We start from the raw sequence: 23,186 nt of genomic DNA, 5'->3' as shown, positions 1-23,186 counted from the left end.
AGGGTTTCCCCTGTACCGCCGACAGAGTCTTCCCTGTACGTCCAAGGCGTCACAATCAAAACAATGCGCGAGGTTTCAACCAGGAACAGCATACAACAAAGATTGCATAAGGAAGGTATCAAAAACATAAACACAACTATGCTATTACAAGCATTCGTCTCAATTCACATTTTACATTACATTAACTAGATTTTTACTTCCAAATACGATCCAATTCTTACAATTTTTATTACAACTTGATTCTTTTCATTTTTCACATCCCTAAGTAGCCGACTCAGGGTACCGCTATCTCTGGTCTTGGTGGTAGGGGGCTAACTATAGAGCTACGCCCTTTCCTCGCCGTTGCGCCGCTCGCGTGTAAACCTGAAACCCCCAAAATCACGTGGGGTGAGAACTATATAAATATAGTTCCCAGTGAGTATGGCCACCCAAGGGAAGAGCTCGACCCACAAGGTCCAAAGGAGGCACTGCAAATATGTTAGTCCAACAAATATCCACAGATATATAATTTATGCAACTAACAATTATCATGTTCATGCCTCACAATATGCAACTATGCAAATCATGCAACTATGCAAGTAGATTAAATGATTCTACTCTCCATCATTTTGCCATTCATTATTATTAGCCATTCTTTAACACTAGCCGTTTGTTAACGCTAGCCATTCCTTATCTTTAGCCATTCTTGGTTCTTAGTCATTCTTTATTACTTGCAATTCATTATTCTTTGTCATACTATGGTCATTTGCCATTCTTTCCTAAGGTTACTTTACCTTAGCCAACTATGCCACTCGACTCAGTCTTGAGCCAATCAACTGCGTATAGTCCGCGCTCAGTCAAGCTCGAGGCAAAGGATGTCTCACATGCACCTCAGCCTTGAATCCTCTCGACTGTAGGTCTACTCACAGGGTGAGGATATACCGTCGAACCCCAAACCACCAGTTGCTCAACGGACCTATGGGGGAGGAGAACCACACAAACCCGTGTCCGCGATCTCATTCTCATACCGGGCGAGAAAAACGACACATACCCGTTGAATCACTGCCGGGCGAGGAGAACTACACATACCCGCAGTTATGATTCACTTGCGCTCGATCGCAAGTCTTTTTCGCTGCACTAGCAGCTGCTGCACTAACAGCTACTGCACTAGCAGCCTTCATTCCTAGGGATTCCAGAATCCACATTCATGTCTCTAGGGTTGGTCTTATACCCTATAGTGTCGACCTATCGGGCTCAAAGCCATTACTCAACCTAAGTTTTATACATTAGGTTCAATGCCACTATACTCATAGCCGAGGTTCCTTAACACTAGATCCATTGTTCTTTACTACCTAGGTTCATTTGACTCTAGGTTCAATGTCACTATATTCATAACCTAGGTTTAATGCCACTCATGTCATAACCTAGTTTTACTTGACTCCAGGTTCAATGCCACTCGTGATTCACCTACGTTCAACAACACTAGGTTTCAATGCCATTCACAATATTTGTCATCCTAGTTATTTATATTTAGGATTTTTAGTTCACATGCTACACTCGTCGAGTTCTTTACTTTACTTAGAGTTCATTGATCTTAGTTCACATTCTTATCTAGGCATACATATCCTATTTGCTTACTCATGCCCATGTCTTTATCATTCAATGGTAGTCAATACATCACATGCATCCTTGACTACCATATATCTTACATATTCTTTATTAGCATCTCAATCATGCATTCATATCTAAATCATGCATTTATATAATATCTAGCTCATACATCTAGCTCATGTATTTATTTAGCATACATCTTGTACATGCATCTAGCATTTAACTCATGCATTCACTTAGCATATATCTATGCATTCATCACTAGCATCTATCTCATACATTCTTGATTAGCCTCTACTTCATGCATTCATATAGCATATCATGGTAGGTAACAATATCAAGCATAATATGATTTAGGTATTCACATTATCAAATACAACCTACCAACTATACATGCATCAACAACATTCATACTTCACTTTGGCTTGAAAGTGACTTAATCACTTCGGTGAAGCATAACCTACCTAATATCGCTCTCCGATTGCTTGTAGTCACTTGCAATCAGGCTCCTGCGGTACACGTGATCCGGTTCGACTCTACGTGCAAACGATCACCGAACGCCCAACAATCCGCAATGTAGGGTCATCAAGGGTTCAACTCTAACCTTCAATTAGAGGATTAAAGGGTTAAATGATATCAAAACCCTCATTCACTAAAAACCCCCAATTTGAAGTCCTAGCCTTAATACATCCCCAAATACCCCAAAAATATATGGAGTAACATGCATAATATACTCTAGGAATTACTAGAATATCATTCATGAAGGATTTAATTAAAATCCCAACACTTACCAAAATGTGAATGCCGAGACGGACGCATGCCGCGCAATCGGGTGCACGAGGACCCGAACCGACACCTCCAACGCGTTCCCAAGCTCCTTCTCTCCAACCCTCCGAATTTGAGAGAGAGATCTAGAGAGAGGAGAGAGTATTCTAGAGGGAGGGAGAGAGTTTCTCTCACTAGAAGGTGTGGGGGTGTGTGTGTGTTGGCTGGGAAGGAGAAGAAAGGGGAGAAGAAGCCCCTTTATATAAAGTTCCTCCTAATTACAAAACTGCCATCAGCCCTTTACTGGGCAGATTTCACTCTCGGGGTCTGGACCTTGGCCAGAGGGTCCGTACCCCATAGGTCCTCCCAGCCCAGTAATTTTAGCACTTAGCCAATTTTCAACCTTTTTTCCGTTTTGCTTCGTTCTCGCTCCTGGGGGCTCCGATTCACCTCAAATAGCACCGAGACACCTGAAACACATTTTCGACCGTGGTTAAACCATCTTTTCATCCACGCTTATGCTGAATTTAGTCCATGGTCCAACATAGCCTTTCGGGCTCCGTTTTCGCGCCCAACGCGCACCGAAAACCCCCGAACACTCCCGAACTTCGCCGGAACGATTCCAATGGCTCCTAACATCCACCAAAACTTCATGACTATAGAAGTTCGGTATATTACACATATACTCCACGATTTTTTTTTATCATACCATAGGTACTGCAATTGCGGCCGACATGTTTTTGAACGATTTGACCGAGGGGGTAATTAGTGAAGCGAAGTATTGGTCCATCCCGCTCTTCAACTTCGATTACTGGCATTTGCTGACAGTTGATCTCCAAGAAGGGAAGTACCTCCACTTCTCGCCCATTAAAAATGCTAAATACAATGTTGGGTTTGAAAAAGCGGTAAGTATTTCTTTAATAGTTTAATATTGTGCAAGGATTATCCTGTTATATTTCTAATTAGTGCAACATTCTCTTATACAGTGTGATTTCGTAGAAAATTTTTGGCAAAATAAACTTCCCGATTTGTTTCGCCGCCGTGAGACCCGTCCCATTGACTAGGAGCAAGATCAACATAAAAGACATCCCGATGCAAGATTAGTCAAATGATTGCGCAATTTTCATTTTGACATACGAAGAATACATGTAGAAGGGGTGGAACATGGACTTCTCCCAGGAGAATATGGCGAAGAAACGGGGCGAGATAGCAGCAGAATTTTTGCTGCTCTTTTACTTGCAATGATTCGATTAACAATTCTTGAATTTATATTGTCATTTTTCTCACATTTGAACATTCGGTGTAAATATTAATATTCTCATTACATTTGTTATAAATAAATGATTCGAAATTTACTTGTAATGGTGTAACACATCAAGTATCGGCGCATATAATTTCTAAGTAGTGTAAGCTTTTATATCTGTTAAGCAATGTAGCAAAGACTGTTGAACTGTTGTGGTCTTTGTTACACTAGTTACAAAGACTGTTGAACTGTTATCCTCCTCTTTACACTATTACTCAAAGAGTCTTGAACAATTATCATCTACGTTATACTATTATCAACGAGTCTTGAACTATTACAATATGGACGGAGGATTTTTCGCTGTTTCCTGCATTGCGCCTGCAGATGTCGTCGCGCGTGGCTGGTTTGTTCTGGCCAGAGGAGGGTTCTTGCATGATCTTTTGTTGTGCCCCCACCTTTGGCAATTCCCGCACCGTTTCTTTAACAGGCCGTTAGAAATGGACTCTCTCCGCGCAACCTTCCTTCTCCCCGGCTGTATGCGCATGTTTGGCGGCGGCGGCGGAACAGTGTTGCTTGGTATTTCAGGCCAATGCTCTTTGCCTCTAGTAAGGGGGACGTAATCGTTGTAGGTTGCGTGATAAGTCGAGGTCTTGAACCAGTTCTCTACAAAATCATACGGATTCCGCAGCCTACATGAAATTGCTCCCATGGCGTGATTACATGGGATGCCGTCAATGTCCCAACGCTTGCAGGAACATGTCATTTTTGAAAGATCCACAACCTCTGTACTGTTGGGTGCAATTACCTAGAAAACCACTAGCCAGAGGAAAATGGTGAGACAAATAGTGCAATGAGTAGAGATAAACTACATAAAATACTTACTGTCACGCCCCAATCCCCGCCAATTTGGTCGGGTTCGGGTCACGTCAACAGACGCCGAACGGACAGAGCCTCCCCTGTCCGCCCAAGGCTCTAACAACATGTATAAATAAGCAATCCACAAGAGATTTGCATATATAATACAAGACTTGCACAAGGGCAAGCAGCAACGGAAGCGAAAGCTTTGAGCTAAATGTACAACATACATGATATTTGATTAAATTTAAATCAAATACGAGTAATTAAAACTTTACATTTCATTCATCCATCATATCTTTTTACATTTAGCCATCCACCAATTTTTTTACATGATTGTTTACAGCTTTACATCCCGGAGTCAACAAAATAAAGTTGATGCATGTATACACAAAAGGGAATTGGCTACAAAATGCATAAAGTCTCGGTGGCCGCTATCTACGGCGCTATACCCTTGCCTCGGTCCTCCGCCGCCCCGCTCGTGCTAGGACCTGTAAGGTTAGTGGAGTGAGAACTACAACGGAGTTCCCAGTGGGTTCGGCATCCGACCTCGCCGACTTACCCACTAAGTCTATCCAGGCATAAGTATTTCAAGGAAAAAAAATAACCATTACTAATGCATCTAATACTATGTCTGCAGAAGAATGTCAGTGGATACAAATACTCAGTACAATAATGAAAAATGCATGCATGCTCAAATCATAATTAAGCTCTAGCTCTTACCCAATCTTGCCGATTAACCGTGTTAACCCCAAAAACTCATAACCCGAAATCCCTTTCTTTACCGGGGAGGCTCCAAGCACTACCGACCTGAGGGACCGTCTTCAGGGACCTCGCTCCCTGTGGTGTCGATTTTCGAAAACACACCGCTTGAGGGAGAGCGACTTCCCTCAAGCCAAGACTTATCATGAGTATCGATCAAATCCCCACATTGAGGATATTAAGCCACATGTCACGTTGCCACTTTTGTAATAGGTTTTCTACCTATATTTTCATGTTACTTTCTAGTCGATCTCGTCACAATATCACTATAGTTAAATCTATGTTTAACATCCATTTGTCTAAGCCAATCTATCTCTCTATTGTCATTGTCACCATTTGTTTACTTATGCTAAGTCCAAGTCCCACTATCATGCAATTCCTAGGGTTCAATAACTCATGTCCATCATGGTTCCATTTATCTCCATTTTCAAATACCCCTGAGATAAACGTAATAAAAACAACCAAAGTTCACATGTGCATTAACCCTAATATGCATGAAGGAATAAACAACCATATGCTCAAGAATAGAGAAATAGACATAGAAGGGAATCCAACGATTCCGGCGTGCACCCCCCGCCTCTCGTAATCGTGTGGGTGTAGAATACGAAACTCCCGAATGCTACGAACGACGATCCGCGTCCTACAATCCAAAATGGTGCCAAATTAGGCCCTTGTTGTGAGACCCCAGATAGTCCTATATATGAGATATAATAGGGCTAAACTCTTAACCCGGCTTAAGCATTTTGGGTGGTGGCTAGACCCAAGAGGTTAAGAGAGTTAAGCGTGCTAGGATGGGAGTAGTCCTAGGATGGGTGACCCCCTGGGAAGTCGGGGCGTCACAGATGGTATCAGAGCCAATTACCAGCCGGAAGTGTGAGATGAGTCTCGGTTGAGCCAGGGTCTGGATGACGGGCTAGCGAGACGAGTCTCACATCGCCTGGTACTTGTGAGTCTGAGCCTGACGAGGACGTCAGGGCTTAAAGGAGGGGAGATTGTGAGACCCCAGATAGTCCTATATATGAGATATAATAGGGCTAAACTCTTAACCCGGCTTAAGCATTTTGGGTGGTGGCAAGACCCAAGAGGTTAAGAGAGTTAAGCGTGCTAGGACGGGAGTAGTCCTAGGATGGGTGACCCCCTGGGAAGTTGGGGCGTCACACTTGTATACATGAACTATTCTTAAACATGTTCGTTTCGTCAAACGGGGTTGTCCAACGTGTTTATTTGACCCCCAATTTAGTTCTACGGGGTCAATTTGCCCCCGAAAAATTCTAGGGCAAAAGCCCCAAATTTGAGCCCTAACAATGTCATTTAGGGTTTCCTCATGAATCGATCTCAACCCTAAGCAAATAATAGCTTAGAATCATCTAAGGAGCATCCTAGGAAGGTTTCTAGACCTTTGGAACCAACCCTAGGGCTCCTAACCCAACTTCCAAGGGTTCACCATGAGAGCACCTTGAGCTCTCATGGATACCTTGTTGTTCATGGCCTAAATGAGCCTCTAAAGCCCCTAAGGAACACAAAGCTCCAATTCTCCAAACCAAAACCCAAACCCTAGAGGAAAACCTTACAAAACTTACCTCTAATCCAAGTTCCACCAAGGTTCTTCTTGTTGGAGAGCTCCTAGAACCTCCAAAGCACCAAATCCACCTTCTTCTCCAAGTTCTTCTTCTTCTTCTCCAAGCTCTAGAGGGGTTCTAGAGAGAGAAAGAGAGAAAATGAGAGAGGATGAGAGAAATGCTGTGGGAAAGAGGGGATGGGCCATATATAGTGTTGTAACAATTACACTTAAGCCTCTCCACTTGTTTCCTATTGATCTGCCCAGACTGGGCATTTTTCGCTTTCGGGGACCGGTCTCCCCGACCAGGGACCGGTTCCCGAACGGGGGTTTTCCAGGACTTAGCCGATTTTCAGGCTTTTTCAGCTGCTGCGCAGCGAGGGATCGGTCTCTCCCCCAAGGGACCGGTCTCCCGAGGACCGGTCTCACCACCAGGGACCGAATGCCTCAGGATTTTCTGGCAGGCTACGCGCACGGGGACCGGTCTCTCCTTCAGGGACCGGTCCCCAAGAGTACAAAATCTGGGACTTAGCCAGATTTTGAAATCTCACTCTCTCGGGTCCCTTTGCACCATATATAGGCTCCAATACACCTAGCGCCTATACCCACTCGTTCCACTCCGCGTTCCGCTCGTTTCGACGAAACTCGGCACGATTTACGAGGGATGTGGTATGTTACACTTACACTAGTGCAACATTATGTGATATCGTACAATACGTTCCAACATTAGTGTAACCTATTCATAAGTAGTGCAAACTAGTGTTAAAATAGTGCAAAATAGACAACAAGACCTGAAAAAGGACATCGGTCGAATGGTTCAGTGTGTAAAAGCAGGACGCTTCCCTCGAGCTCTCTAATATCTTTTTTGTATATAGCGTTAAAACACTGGTAATCTTCTCTCTAGTATTTTTTCTCTGGTAAAAATACCACACTGTTTTCTTTCGTGTTTCCTCGACCAGGTAGTTAATTGGAAGACTCTTTAAATGTCGAATAACGCTATTTATCGTCTCGGCACAGTTGGAAGTGAGCATTGAATAACGCCTTTCAAGGAAACAATGGATAGCCCACCTATACCGAGGAAGCTTGACCACATACTTCTACTATTCCGGGTTCAAATCCTTCATCTTCTCCATGTATTCGTTGAACTCCGTGATGGTGTAAGCACGCACTGCCACCCAAAATCTTCTCCACGCAGAGGTATTTTTTGGCGCGTGCGAGAAATTGGTAGACAGATGGTACATGCAATAACCATAAGGTACATCCGAAAAAACATCGGATACATCTTCAATCCAACCTTTTTGTCGATTGGAAATAATAGTAAGTATATTGTTTTCTCTACTGACGTCGTGATCACCGACGACACTATCCTGGAACTATTCTAGAAACCAGTGCCAGGAATCACTACAACAAAAGGGATATTTAGTGGCGACTTTTTGGTGGCGACAAGCACTGTCGCCACCAATGTATTTAATATGGTGGCGACATTTATTTGTCGCCGCCGATTCATAGGAAATGGCGGCGACATTTTTTCGTCGCCGCCGATTCTTGGGAAATGGCGGCGACATTTATTTGTCGCCGCTGATTCTTAGGAAATGGTGGCGACATTTATTTGTCGCCGCCATTGCGTAGAAAATGGTGGCGACAAGGTGTCGCCGCGATATATCCTTATGAAGAGCGCCATAACTTCCCTCTCTTTTTTTCGCCACTCACCAACCCATTCCTTCAGAATGACAATTTTACCCTCACTTATTTAACATCTATTACATAAGGCCTAGGGACTTTATTGTCTTTTAACATAAAAAAAAACTTAATAAAATTACAGCTGTAAATAAAATTTTACATTGCCTATTACTCTTTCTCTCTCTCTGCAAGTTTACCCATCTTCGTCCCCTCCGCCTCGCCACTGTGGTCTTCATCGGGAGCTTCCATAGCTGCGCCGCCTCGTCCTCCAGCACCCCCACGAGCGGCTTCCAACCCCTCACCAACATCCTCCCTCGCCGTGGGCAAACGCGCGCCGCCTCGTCCTCCCCTGCGGCCAGAAGCCGCAGGTACCCGTCTTCTAGCCAAACCCGCAGGTGGAACCGCCTTTGAGGTTGACCTCAAAACCCTAATCCAACCCCTTACCAACATCCTCCCCCGTGGCCAGAAGCTCATCTTCAAAGGTGCGTGCCACAAACCCTAGATCGCTCATCCTTGATATCTTCCCGACGGCGGTGGATGCTCGCAGCTTGTTAGCTCGCAGCTTGTCACCCTGCACTCTACGCCCTTTGTTAGCTCGCAGCTTGTTTCACCCGTTGCCTCTCGGTCGCTAGTTCATGTGGATGCTTCATTGTCTCTCAGTCATCGCCGCAGCAGCCGTTGCCATCCCTATCGTAATTTTTTGAGTAATTTCTCTCTTTACTAATTAATTGTGTATTTGCCACAATGCATAGGACAAGAGTTCTTGAATGATAACATGATATTAATTGGGAGCAATTACTGGACATCTTTGATAATTTGCACTATAATTTTATTGTGTTTTGGACTTACAGATTACCAAGTAAATGGGGGAAAAAAGAAATTTTATATATTAAGAAAAATTAGATATCTAAATTTCCTGTGATTGATGTTGTAAAATTCCTGATACTTTTGCGTTCTGTTATTTGGCAATAAGGAAATAAAGGGAATGGTGAAGCAGAAGGGAGATGGATAATTTTTCTTCATGGTCTGAAATGTATTTGATATAGACAAGATTGACCTGGACAAATGAGGGGAAGTTTAATACTTAAGGGTTGTTTGCAACTAGAATAGATTGCTTGATGTATTGGTTGCTCACTATATGAAGTTCTTGCTTTATTGGATGGGAACTTACATTCATCATGTCTCTTTATCCCAGGCTTTTGGCTCGTTTACTGCTATAGTTGGAACTTCTATTGATTATATTACAAATCAGTTCTAAATTTTGGCGATAGTGAATTTGTAATTACCAAGTCTATTTACTGAACAAAGTTTTGTTAATATCCATGTTGTTGCTTCTCTGAATTTTACTTAATACTCCATTCATTTATTGAAATTAATTAGATTTTATATCTAAATTAGATAGATTTGCAGACCATTTTGCTCTGTGGTATTTTTTACTAGAATTCACTGAGTTTCCTCTTTATCCCTTCCTGCAGTGTTGTTGGACGTGCTGAAGCTGGATAGTAATTCCCTTATTTTTTCTGTAGTAGCTCTGCCCGTCCATCATATTGATAGTTTTCTTAGTTAAGTTGTCAAATTGTAAACTGTTCTTATAATTGAAGAGTTTCTAATTGCCCCTTATCTAGAACCATAGAACTATGTTGGTCTTGTGGTCACCTTGTGAGCTCTTCCATTTAAAGGTTATGTCATGAATACATTAGACAAGCACTTTGTCATTCTGATTGCTATGTCCATTCTTCATATATAATATCATCCCCAATGCTTGATTCTGGTTGTGGTTTACTGATACCATTTTAATTTTCTAACTCTTTTTTGCTTCTAGTAAAATGATTTGTTGTGTAACTTTTACTAAAGCTGCATTTAATAAGTTGTAATGGAACTACTAAGCTTCCACGAGTGATAACTCCAGAGCTCTACAAATGGACGCTCTTTCCATTTTGCAAAAGCAGAGGAAATGATTTAGTTGAAGCCAGTACACTTATTGTCAGCTGGAGCCTTACTATTCCACCAACTATTTGTTACATGTTAATTAGTACAGTATACAGGTTGGTGTACTATCTCCACCAACTATTTGTTACATGTTAATTAGTACAGTATACAGGTTGGTGTACTATCTCCACCAACTATTTGTTACATGTTAATTAGTACAGTATACAGGTTGGTGGCAAGTACTAGAAAAGAGGTCAAGAAACCAAGCCATATAATCATCACGTTATTTAATAAGTCACAAATTAACAATCGTTGATGCCCATTTACTTTGGGTAGGTATGCGACAAAAGTTAGGTGTAAGACATTAAGGAATAGAATAGGATATCACCAATTGAATTTGACAACCTTGTAACCAACGACAAAATTGCCTACTAACAGAACTGCCTCCTACTTTTTCTCTCCGTTCCTTTTACATTTTTTGACCACTTTTCGTTGTGCAGCAGTGATTTCATGATGTGTAATTTTGGAAAATTGTCTTCAAATTATAATAATCTATGAACTTAAATGTGCAACAAACTATTGCAGAATGAGGCGGTATTGAGAGCTTGCGCTGAATCAGAAGCACCAAAAACAACGGCGAGAAGTGCTTCTGCAGTTGAAGGTGACAATTATGTGCTTCAACAACTTCGACAAGCCTTTGGAAGGTCTAACTTTTATTACCACTTTTTTAATGTGGGCAAAAATATCTTTCTTTGTTAATTTCCCAAAATGAAAAACAACATGTTATGTTCTTGTTTTGAACGATGGAATACAGAATGATTGTTCATCATACTGATTTGACTCTTGCGTCTCTAACCTCTGTTGTTTCGTTAGCATCATGCGGTTCTCACGTATAAATTTTTGCATGACAATTCGTGGAGAACTTCACTTCAGTTCTCACTGTATATACTCAAGTAATCTAGTCCCTGAACTTGTAGAAAGTTTTCACTTCAGCCATTTGTTCCAACTTAGTTTGTTTTCGTGTCGAAGCTCCATTTTTAAGGCAGGTTAAGATTTGGATCTCAACAGACCTGAGCTCGAGCTAGTTGGGCTTTTAATTTTGATGTTAAACACTGTAATTTTTTCTATCTTTGCTTTTTTGATTTGTCCTCTTGATTTTGACTTTGATGTTAAACGCTAATGAACTCTTTGTCAAGTTGCAAAAAGTTTGTCCTTTTTATTAATAAAAAGAATTTCCAATTCAGTTCCTGTATGTTTAAATACTTCTTAGGCATTCTTAATCTTTTTTATGCGAATAAATTCTAAACTATTTGAATATGAGAGTGCTGATGAGATGTATGAAATCATTAGGGATTTTTATGAGTTGCTTATTTGCTTTATTATTCAAAATCTATTTGCATGATTTACGTTTACATTGTTTTAACTTTTATTCTTTTTCTCTTTTGTAGGTAGTGCATGATGATTCTTGGGACAAGAAAGACAATGAACTGCAAGCTCCTCTTTTTGTTTCTAAACTGACCTTTTTTTTCCGAAAAAATTTCCGGCGTGGAAAGATGCTTAAGAGAATCATTACTCCAGATCACAACTGGCACAACATAGGAACTATTCGTTACTTATGAAAAGAGTCTCCATATAACTGGAAGCACAAGATAAATGTAGACGGTAAAGGTAAAGTTGTCCGATGGAACCCACTACAATTCCATTAGCTCTGTTCAATGACTTGTCCTAACTATAAGTGGCGATTCAAGGTGCAGCGTTGTTTGATGATGCATTTTTTAAGTAGAAAAATGCAGGAATAATAGTTATTATTTGGATTAAGTTTCATAATTTAGAATTTTTAGGTTACCCTGCTTGAGGTACTTTCCATTTTTTGTATTTGTGCAATACTGTTGTCAAGTAACTAGGCTTCTGAATTAATCTTGAATGTTGCTTATAGTGGAAAAGATGATAAGCTTGTCACTTTTCTGTTGCAGGTTTAATTGTTGGAGGACTTGCTAATTTTTTTTTATTTTTATTTGCAGATTTATAAGAGGTGGTGGCGAGAAAAATTTTGGCAGTATTTTGACGATATATGAATCAAGTTTAAGTAAACTTGACATATTTTGAAAACTTTACATTTGATAGCATGTAGAAATGACAAAAACACTATTATTGTGTTTTGTTTTTTTGTTGTGTTGGGTGTATTAGGTGACAATGCAATGATACTCTAACATTTAAAGTTTGATTCAGTCTTACTTATTTGTGTGGATTAATTTTATGATTAAATACTTATAGATATTCAATTAGATTTAATATATATTGGTTCTAAGGTGTTTGAGCCATAGTGTTTGGGTTTAATTTTGTTCTGAGAGGATTAAATTGAAATTAAAGGTTAAAATTTAAGAACGAGAAATTATTATAATTATAGGTTATTTTTAGCAATTTATATTAAATCAATAATATCTATTACTACCAATTATTTTTTCTCAAAAAATAATTTTCGATCAGAAAAATAGTGGCGACAATAGTCGCCACCATATAACTAGGCCCCGTAGGTAATTATCTAACTTTTAGTGGAGACAAATTGTCGCCACCAAATATTTAGCAGTGATAAAATGTCGCCATTAATTATCTAAATTTTCTAACTTTTAGAGGCGACATCATGTCGCCACTAATTCTCTAATTTTTCGCGGCGACAGGTTGTTGCCGCTAATTATCTAACTTTTAGCGGCGACATTTTGTCGCCACCAAATAGTTTTACCGACGGGGTTATAGGCGGCGGCATGCGGCGACGAATTGTCGCCGCCAAAATATTTTTCGTGGCGACAATTTTGGCTTTGGTGGCGACATTTGTCGCCACTAAATCTTGTATCTGTAGTAGTGAATAGCGATTTTCACCTTCCACAACTGCCCACGCTAATGGCAGTATGCAGTTATTTTCATCAATACATGATGCCGTTAGCAAAGCACCTCTAAACTTACCAGTTAGGAAAGTATTTGGAAGAATTGCAAAGAGTATATATTAGTGCGTAATCGTGCAAAATATTGTATTTAGCATCATTATAATATACAATAGTGCAACATATTTATATAATGGTGTGAACATCGCTTATTAGTGCAAGATCGTACCAGCCAGTCCAAATAGCGGCCCGCGGTGCTTCCAGAATGCACGAATCAATGCACCGAATGCCCAGAAAAAATAGTGAAAATGACCCTCGTCCTGATAAAGTAGCTGAAGACATGCATCCGCATCACCATTCCTCAGCTCTCGCATGTACAACCGAAGTGCAGCGAATGAGCCCTCGAAATCGCCATGCACCTCCTAAAGGATTCTTTTTCTGGCCCGGTAGGTTTTCCAGTAGGAAATTCTGACGCCATGCTGCTGCAGAATCTCGGTCTGAACGATCTTCGGTGTGTATTTCTCGTTTGCCATGACCTGCTTCCTAACAAATGCTGCGATAAATGCTGCATCGCAATTCCTGTGGCCGAATCCCCCTATTGCCCTACTACAAGTGTGTTTCGAATCAAATTTCTTTACCCACCATTGTGTAAGTCTTGGTACGTGATGCGTCTTTATTCTCCACGGGCAATCTGCGATACGACATCATACGGTTATCTTAAGGTCGTTGTATTTGGTGGGAGCGTACTCAAAACCTCTTTTCATGGCGTATGCTTTCAGAACTCTTTTGAAGTCGCCTTGTGTCTTGTAGAGCTGGCCCTCGTGGACATCGTCCATATCTGTGACAGTTCAATCTGACTCTATCGTAGCGCTGTTCACGATGAGGTCTTCTTCTATCTCGTCGTCATCGAATTGCTTAGCAGTAAGTCCCATTGCGTCGCTTTGGCGCAATAGGACAACATCCATGGCGTTGTATGTCCGATGAAATCCATCGGGAGAAGATGTGACGATACGGATGCTATCGTCGGAATCCGCCTAGTCTTTCAGATCAGTGATAATAATACCTCCGTCACTGTTTGTCGTATCAGCATCATCGATGAGAATAGGATGGCAGGATCTACAGCACCAGTGAAGTGCAAGCAGTGAATTGTAACTAGTAAGTAGTGCAAAATATATGTAGCAGTGCAACCGTTATATATAAAGTGCTTACGGGTGTAAGAGGTAAAAGATAATGATACAAAAGATTACCAACCAGTGCATCATAACAAGTTAGCAATGCAAAAAATATGTAATAGTGCAACCATTAAATATAAAGTGCTTATAGGTACAAGAGGTAAAAGATAATGGTGCAAAATATTACCTGACAGTGCATGGTAACTGGTTAGTAGTGCAAAATATATGGAATAGTGCAACCATTAAATATAATGTGCTTACGGGTGCAACAGGTAAAAGGTAATGGTGCAAAAGAGTACCAATAGTGCAACTTGCGAGCCAACTATTTCAAAATTTGGCGGCTGATGTGTAGATGTAGATGCATCCGCAGAACGGCTGCTAATCAACAGTCCAGCCGTTCGTCCGTAAGCACCTCATCTATGTCATCGGGATCACATATAGGAACCTTTTTCTCAACTACATTACTCACGACATATAGTTCCATCGAAAATGTGTGGCTTTTATAGAGTCTCGACATATTTCGGACATCATCGTCATCAACAATATCGATGAGTTTGCCGATTTTTCCACTATAACAAAGTTTAATTTCAATCTTGCAGCTTTTCAGTGAACTATTCATGTATTTGAAGAACCATGCTCGCAGGGAATTAAAACTCTTCCCTTGCCCGATGAAAGCGAGCTGGCAGGATCCTCCTACATACTTGACCTGACCTTTATCCTCCTGAAAGAAGCCATTAAAATGGTAGTGCACTGGAACTTCAACGTTATCCATGAGTTGGAAACAATAAACTTAGCTCATAGTAATTCAATACCACTCTTTTATAAAAATATAATTCAGTTAACTTGCATGAGTTGGTAAGTTCTACAAGAGGCGGAAAAAGGTAGGTCCATTCCCGCCATAATTTATTTCCAACATCTCTGCATGCAACGTTAGCATAGCCTTCAACCGCCGACAGTTTATTACAAAACGGCGCATCTCTTGCACCATTTTGGCGGATTATCACAATGCTTGTGAGTATATTACACTAATTGTGACTAGTATTACACTAAACCGTTATCCATTGTACCGATATTTCAAATTATTGTTCTACATTTCTGTTTCGGTATTAGCGCCATTTTTCAATAGCACCTCAACAAGAAATATCGTCAGCGACATCATTAAGATTACGTTCGGTTCTCGAGATGCGTTATTGCATCATAAGGGCAATGTCAATGGGCTTTTCTCCTCGGAAAGGGAAAGCAGCGTGTACAGAATCGAATGACTACAAGTGCATTTTCACTCTTTACCCATTGGTTCTTCAAATGAATTGCTCGTTGCACTGCTTAGGAATTTTTTTTACTATTTAGGGAAGACTGTTTGCACTGTTTTCACCATTGTTACACCATTTATGGTCTCGTTGCATCATTTTCTCTGGTTAAAAATTAAAATATTATTGCAAAAAAAGTTGCACTGCTCTGTTTTAGGATTGTTGCACTATTTCAATTCCATTTGCATCAATAATCAAATCATTGGTTGCGTCTTCTTCCAAATCTCAGAGAACCGAACAACAAACACTGGGTCTTGCGAATAGAATAACGTGGCCCGAAGACTGTGTTTCCACGCAAGCCGCATTTAATGCTCGGCAAGAATTCCTACACAAACTTGTACGTTATACTCGATTAGGTGAGGCGAAGAGACACCTCAAGAAGTGAAAGCGGCTCTTCAAATGTATTTCCGTTTTTTTTATATATGGGATGCATTCTCGTAAAGACAACGAGGTTAAAGCAACATTATCTTTGGTCACGGAAGTGAAAGCAACGGACAGCGTTCATCGTAAAAGGAAGTGCAGTGGCGTCGCAGGAGGGGGCTCCTCGTATTTGCTATGGCGGTGCTGGCGCCGGGTTGCAGAGATGCGTACGCAGTCGACGGCGCCACCACAGTGATTGGAACGGGAATACAAAGGGCCTCCTTCTCTGACGTCGCTTCACCTGCGCTTGCGGTGAACCCCGTTCGTCACATTCGCTTCCTTGACCAAAAGTAGTGTCGCCTTAACCTTGTCGCCTTTATGAAGAGATGCGTCGCCACAACTGCCACAACGCCTGCGATGAGACTACAGTTCATCCAGGATGTTTAGGCAACGACGATAGAGAGCCGAAGCAGAGTTCGAGGAGCAGGCGGCTCGCTCGGAAGGGTATCATCGAGCAACCAGACGTTAAGATTGATTCACACTATCTGGAGTGCTTTATTTGCCACGAGCCCATTGGCCTTCCTTTCTTTTAGGTTCTTAAATTTTTGCAGATCTTTATTGTTATTGATGGATTCTAATGTTTTGCTGATTGTACTGTCTATTTCATAGTAAAGCGGAGCTCCAAAGGGCTCGAGGTAAATAAAACATTCCAGATAGTGCGAATCAATCTTAATGCCTCGTTGCTCGATCGTATCCTTCCGAGCGAGCCGAATCCTCCTCGCAGTCTCCTTCGTCACTCTCCTCTGGCCACCTATACCTATTAGCGTCGGCTCTATGCGCGTGGAATTGCAGACAAGCTTAGATGATTCCATATTTTTGTTAATTAATTATTATGAAGAGTTTGTTATAGTTGATGTAATAGAACGTTGTATTGTATGCAAATCCTCTTGTATGTGGCAAAGTACTATAAAATCGTGTAATCTGCATCAAAGAAAATATAATTCTTCTTCACAGATTAATGGATTGCTTACAAAGTTGTTATACTATTTAGCAAACAATGTAGCACTATTTTGATCAATTGTTAATGACGACTTATACTAATAATTCTGCGTATTGCATCAATTTAGATTGGGTTGCACTATTAAGTTTAAAAATACTCAATTAAGCTAGTGTTGCACTCTTTTTCAAATCATTGCACTATTATTACTACCGTATTACACTCTTACAAGCTTAGTTGCACTATTTTTCATACCATTGCACTCTTATTACCATCGTATTGCACTCTTACAAGATTAGTTGACCTCTTTTATCACGCTTTGGACTATTAATCGTGTTTTTACGGACTTGTTTTTACTATTAATTACATGTTATCAACAATTGGGGAGAAAACTTTACACTGCTGAACGACTCGTTGCACAATTTCTTTAAAGAATTGAACTATTATTGGGACTCTTATTATCAGTGTTCCACTGGTTGTGTTACCCTGGTCGGAACTACATTGCATTGTTAAATTGAATGTTACTCTATTATTAGGACCGCATTGCACTGTTAGAAGCTTTCTTGCAGTCTTTCACCCGGTCTTACACTATTATTCGCATTTAACGATGGATTTATTATACGGCTGAAAGAAGGACATGAGCATTTATGAGAAATTTTACACTATTATTCAATCGTTTTAGCAGTTATGTCGCACCTCTCGAACGCTGCACCTGCCGTTAACCGTCCTGCCTCGCCGCCGCGAAACCACCTCCTCCTTCCTCCAGTTCCAGACCCTAAAGCCATGTCGCTCGGCGAAGCTTATTCCACTAACTCCCCTATACTCTTTACGGTTTCGGAAAGTGGGAGTGGGGGGTTGCCCTGGTGAGGGAGCAGATTGAAGGCGAGCGTCGCTGATCTGCTTTAGTGGAGATTACACTAGAGCAAGCCAATGGATGCACTGTTAGCAGGGTTGTTGTACCGTTTTTTCCTCGCGTTGCTCCGGGGCGTTGCACTATTATCCCTGTTGCGGGGCGCGCATTTCTTATCTTTTAGCTTCAGAAGTTTTAAATTCTTATAGCCGAATAGCAAATAGCGTGGCCGGCGAATAGCGGGGCCGCTTTGGTTCAAGTTTCGAGAAGTGCGAGGTTGCGTAAAGCACAATGGGTGTCACGCCCCGGGACCGGCAGAGGCCCTCCCGGTAGCGTGCCCAGACCCGCCATATGTCAGCACATATAAGGCGTTTACATCAACAGTGGAAAATAAACCGAAGATAATCAACATCTAGAGATATCAGAGCACAAATAGATCTATCATCTACCACAAGGTAAAAGAAAATACTAAAACAATAAAAGTGAAACATATAGTTATACAATGTCTGTCCAAAATAGTACACAAAAGGGTGGTCTCTAATACACTGGTACAGCTCTCAACCTCTCCAAAGTAAAAATATCGAGAGGTAGACCACCTATCAACTCGTTTCTCGCTGAAGAGCTAGCTTGAAGTAACGCCCTTCCCACTGTCCCTAGCCTCTCCCGGCGTGGAAGGCTCTGAAAGAAAACATAAAACAGAGAGCGTGAGAACTATAATTTATAGTTCCCAGTGGGTAATTACTGACCTCAGCTCAATGCACCACTAGGCCCCAAAGAAAGGGTAAGTCTAAAAAGAGAGCAATAATAATGAATAAATTGTATTTATGAAAGCACGACTAAAGTGCTAAGCTACTATATTGCAATTAAACATGGTGTTAATATCATGCACCTTTACTTGTCATAAACAATATGTCTCTACATGGCGACAAGTAATTGTCACGGTTTACTTTATAAAGTTATGAAGATCATGCTTTATCATGGCAACAATGTGCATATGAATGCAAAAAGCAACATTTCCTAGCATACTATATGTATGTATATATACTCAAGTGTCCAAAACTATGCTAGAAGCAAGTCCAAGTAATCCAATTACTACTCTCTATCTAGTAGAGATTAAAACCCACTCGACGCCATGTCGATTTCAATTTCCAATTAAGGACTTACCCAAGGTAGTCCAGCTTGTACCGCCTAAGTGCCTGTGGTAGCACGACATTCCTGCTCTTGAAATGTGTCTGTCCCACTCGACCTCGTAAGCTTCTCAATACCGCACGAGTGAACATAGGTCGCATAGGCTAACTCCGAAGTGCCGGTTTGTAGGGAGCGACCCTCACAAGTATGTGCGAATGAGCACAAATGGCAAGCAAGCGTAGTCAAAGGCTCAAGTATCCAACCCTCATGTCTCAAACATGGCAATAGCTACTAGTATCCCAACGGTCTAGCTCTATGTCACAATGTAATAACTCAACACACACTGGCTTAGTGCCTCTTTATGACACTTAAGCATCACAACCAATCAAGCCCAATTCATTTTCTATGTTCCAATTAAGACATTAATGCCAATGTTCACTATAGCCCGAGCCCAATGCCTCTTTATGACATTGGCCCAAATTCTCAAATAGTCTAAGTCCCCAAGCCTCTCTAGGCTTCCGAAGTCCCTAATGTCACAATTGGGCATGAAGGTTAAATGCATGAAAGTAATGTTCATTTTCATAATAGGAATCATGGTTCCAAGTCTCAACTAGAATGCTACATCTCATATGCATGCACTATATCACATAGAGATCCAAAAATTTACTATACATTACATAGGCATGTTAAGCATTCTAAAATTCATAATAAATATATATAACATGATTATGCATGCTTTATCATTTAACGATACTCAAATCATCACAAATGAGATTTTCTCATTGTGTGGCTAGGTTAAACCCACCGAAACGTCGCGTAGTCCTTCGTTTCGCCGAACGGAGTTGTCCACGAGTCTCTAAGTATCCTAAAAGTAAGGAGCGAAGAGATACACGGGCATTACGATCAACGATAAGATCAAATATTAACCATCAAGGCAAAATGGCTAAAATCTCACCTAGGGAGTAGAAAATCTTTCCCAAGCTCCAAAAGAGAGCAAAATTCCTTCCAATCCAACCAAAAGGAGGGTTCTAATCCAATTAATTTAGCTCCAAAAGCCCTAGATCAAAAATGCCCAAATCAAACCCTAAGTCTCCATTCTAGGGTTTTATCTCAAATCCAACAATAAAACTCAATTCTAGAGGGAGAGAACAAGTAAATTACCTCTTAGAAGCATCAATCCAAGCTCTAAATTCTCTAAGTCCAAAGATCTTCCCTCAACCATGCACCAAAACCAAGCTCCAAGCTTCAACAATGGTAGAAAAGGCTTCAAAAGGCAAAAAGAGGAGTAAATCCACCAAAATCCCAACAAAAAGGGGTATAAATCCAAAGAAATGGTAAGGAGGGCTCTCTTACCTCCTTCTCCTCCTTCCTCAGCTGAGGGAAAGCCCCAAGGGGCATGGGGTGCTATATAGAAGACCACAATTGCGAAAAACCCCCTACAGTTCAAACTGCTCAAAAACTGCCACTGCGTACCGGTACACGGGCCCACGTACCGGTACACATCCCACGAAAATGCCAAACCCGACCCTCGGGTTGGCTGGGAAGCTGCCTGTGTACCGGTACACAATCACGTACCGGTACAACCATCAACCCTGTACCGGTACAGCCATCAACCCTGTACCGGTACACAGCCCAATGAAGGCTACCCGAGAGCTAACCAAAAATCCATTTTTTTTCGGGTTTTGGTGCTAGGCTTCAGAGCTCAATCCTCGGGGTTCGAACCATAGGTCGGAACACTGTTTACGACCCACCAGAAAGTCTGAAAAAACTCAGAACACATCCAAATACTCGAACCTCGCAATTTGTAAAGGTCCAGTGTGTTACAATGGGCGCATTTAATGCCCGCCAGGAATGTACAGCAGGGAATACGTGTAATATACCGAAAATTCGGAAAATAAAAATGTCGAACTTTAGTCAAATTGACCAAAGTGCGAGGATGGTACACTTCGGAAAATCCGAAGATGTTAAAATGAGTAAAAGTGAGTTACGGGAGGTTTTCGAGAGCTATAGAATCAAATCTGCAAAGCTGCAGATTTTGAGCTCTCGGGGACAGGTTCCTGGTGGGAGAGACCGGTCCCCGAACGCGTATGAAATGAGACAGCCGAAAAATCGGCTAAGTCCTGTGAAAGTAGCTCTCGGGAACCGGTCCCTGTCCGAGAGACCGGTTCCCGAGAGACCGGTCCCCCAAGGAGAGACCGGTTGCCCTGCGCGCAACAGCTCTGGCTGCGCGGGGAGAGCCTTCGGGAACCGGTCCCTGAAGGAGAGACCGGTCCCCGCCTGCGCGAACTGCCCAGTTCGGGCAGTGCATTAAAGTGAAAGTTGAGGGGTTTTATTGCATTTTTGCAACCCATTGAGCTATGTTAATGGGTTGAGGGGCTTTTCCTCTCATTCTCACCCTCTCACACTCTCTCCTCTCTTTCTCTCTCTAGAAGACAAAGAATGAGAAGAAGAAGGCAAATGAAAAGAAAGGAAAAGAAGACAAAGAAGGTGAAGAAGAAGCTTTTGGAGCAAAGAGGCTTTATCTCCTTCTTCTCTAGTGCAAGAAAAGGAAGCTTACAAGGTAAGCTTTGAACCCTAATGTAGTAAAACCCTAGAAATGGGTTTGAATGAACCTAGAGATGGTTTCTAGTAGAATATCTAGTAGTTTGAAGCTTTCTTTTTGCTTCTTTAGAGATCAAAACCATGGTTGAGCTCAAGGTGAGCTTCAACCCACTTCTAATGGTGAAATCTAATCTAGGGTTTTGGAAAGCCTAGGAATGGTTCTAATGGACTATTTAGAGTATAGTGAAGCTACTTTTGCTTCCCAAAGAGATCAAACCCTAGGTTTTGATATACATTGGAGCTAGGGCACCCAAATTGGAGCTTTTGCTCATGAGGGTTTCTAAGTGCAATTGACCCTCCAAAAACCTAATTGGGGACCCAACGAACGCGTTGGTGCGCTCCGTTGAAGTATACGAAAGGACAATCAAAAGTTATGGGCAAAATGGCCTAATAAGGGTTCGTTTTGCCGCAGGTAAAGAACGAAGCATCTAGAAATCCCAAGAAAATCATCGGAGCACCTTTGAAAGCCTACGAGGTGGGTGGTGCTTCTTCAAACTTATTTGAAGCTCCCCGTCTATGCCTAATGTGTCACATTCAATTTGAGCATATATATATGTTGTTGCACCATTTTAGGTTAAAATGTATGATAAAATGTGACGATTGCATGATTTTGTGAGTACAACGTGCCAAATGTGATGGTTGAGAACCTTATGAATGTAAAAACCTATGTGTATGCATGAGAGAAAAGTGAGCACACCAAACTGAGGGCAAAAGAACCCGAGTGGCACAATGACAATAGATCGGGTGGCATTTGAAACGTAGAGTAAAGTGACACTAGAGTTAGTGAAGCCAAAACCAAAGTGATGTAAAGAATGATGAAATGACAATGTGTAAAGTTAATAAAGTGGGGCAATAAACGGAGAATGTAAAGAACAAGAATGCTAAAGATGCGCAAAAGTAAAAGAAAGTAAGAACAACGATTGCATGAGTTTGCAACATAAAGCGAGTATGAACACTAGAGCTAGTGTAAAGTCAAGATTGAACTTATAAATCCTTTGAGTTAAGGATACGATCATACTTGCTATGATTCCGTGCTCGCGGGCGGTCGCTCCCTCGGGATGCGCTCCGGAGTTATGCATCACGGGTTGGAGTAAACGCCGAAGACGGATCCTGAGCTTGTTCCTTGCATGATGGACTTAATGTGAAGCAAGTTAATGTGGCAAAACCCCCGGGTTAGCCTTGAGATTAAAGAATAAAGAACAAAGAGCAAAGAACAAGAACAAAGTGTAAAGATAAAGAACGAAAGAACTTGCATAATCTGCATATGTTAATATTGAGCATATTCCTTGCTTTTGTTCAGGCATATTAGCATCATGTTGTAGATTGGTTACTATATTTCAGCTTATCCTTTCTATTATGCCTGAGTTAGTTCTAGTGGGAAAGTCGGTGATGTTGGCCGAACCCACTGGGAACTTGTTGTAGTTCTCACCCCACTATTTCCACAGAGTCGGGACCGAGCGAGCCGGCGAGCGACCGAGGTAAAGGTATCGCGCCTTAGTCAGAGGCCACC

General features: G+C 41.5%; 1 long non-coding RNA gene across 1 annotated transcript; it reads left to right on the top strand.

The window, feature by feature from the left end:
* LOC109716198 lies at positions 8,473-12,600 on the top strand. Its single transcript, XR_002217868.1, has 3 exons — positions 8,473-9,157; positions 11,831-12,050; positions 12,404-12,600. It is a non-coding gene; the product is annotated as an uncharacterized LOC109716198 (long non-coding RNA).

This window comes from Ananas comosus, linkage group 10 (assembly GCF_001540865.1).
Source record: "Ananas comosus cultivar F153 linkage group 10, ASM154086v1, whole genome shotgun sequence".
NCBI lineage: Eukaryota > Viridiplantae > Streptophyta > Magnoliopsida > Poales > Bromeliaceae > Ananas > Ananas comosus.
The sequence above is the reverse complement of the archived record's forward strand: the minus strand, read 5'-3'. Positions and strand labels throughout refer to the sequence as shown.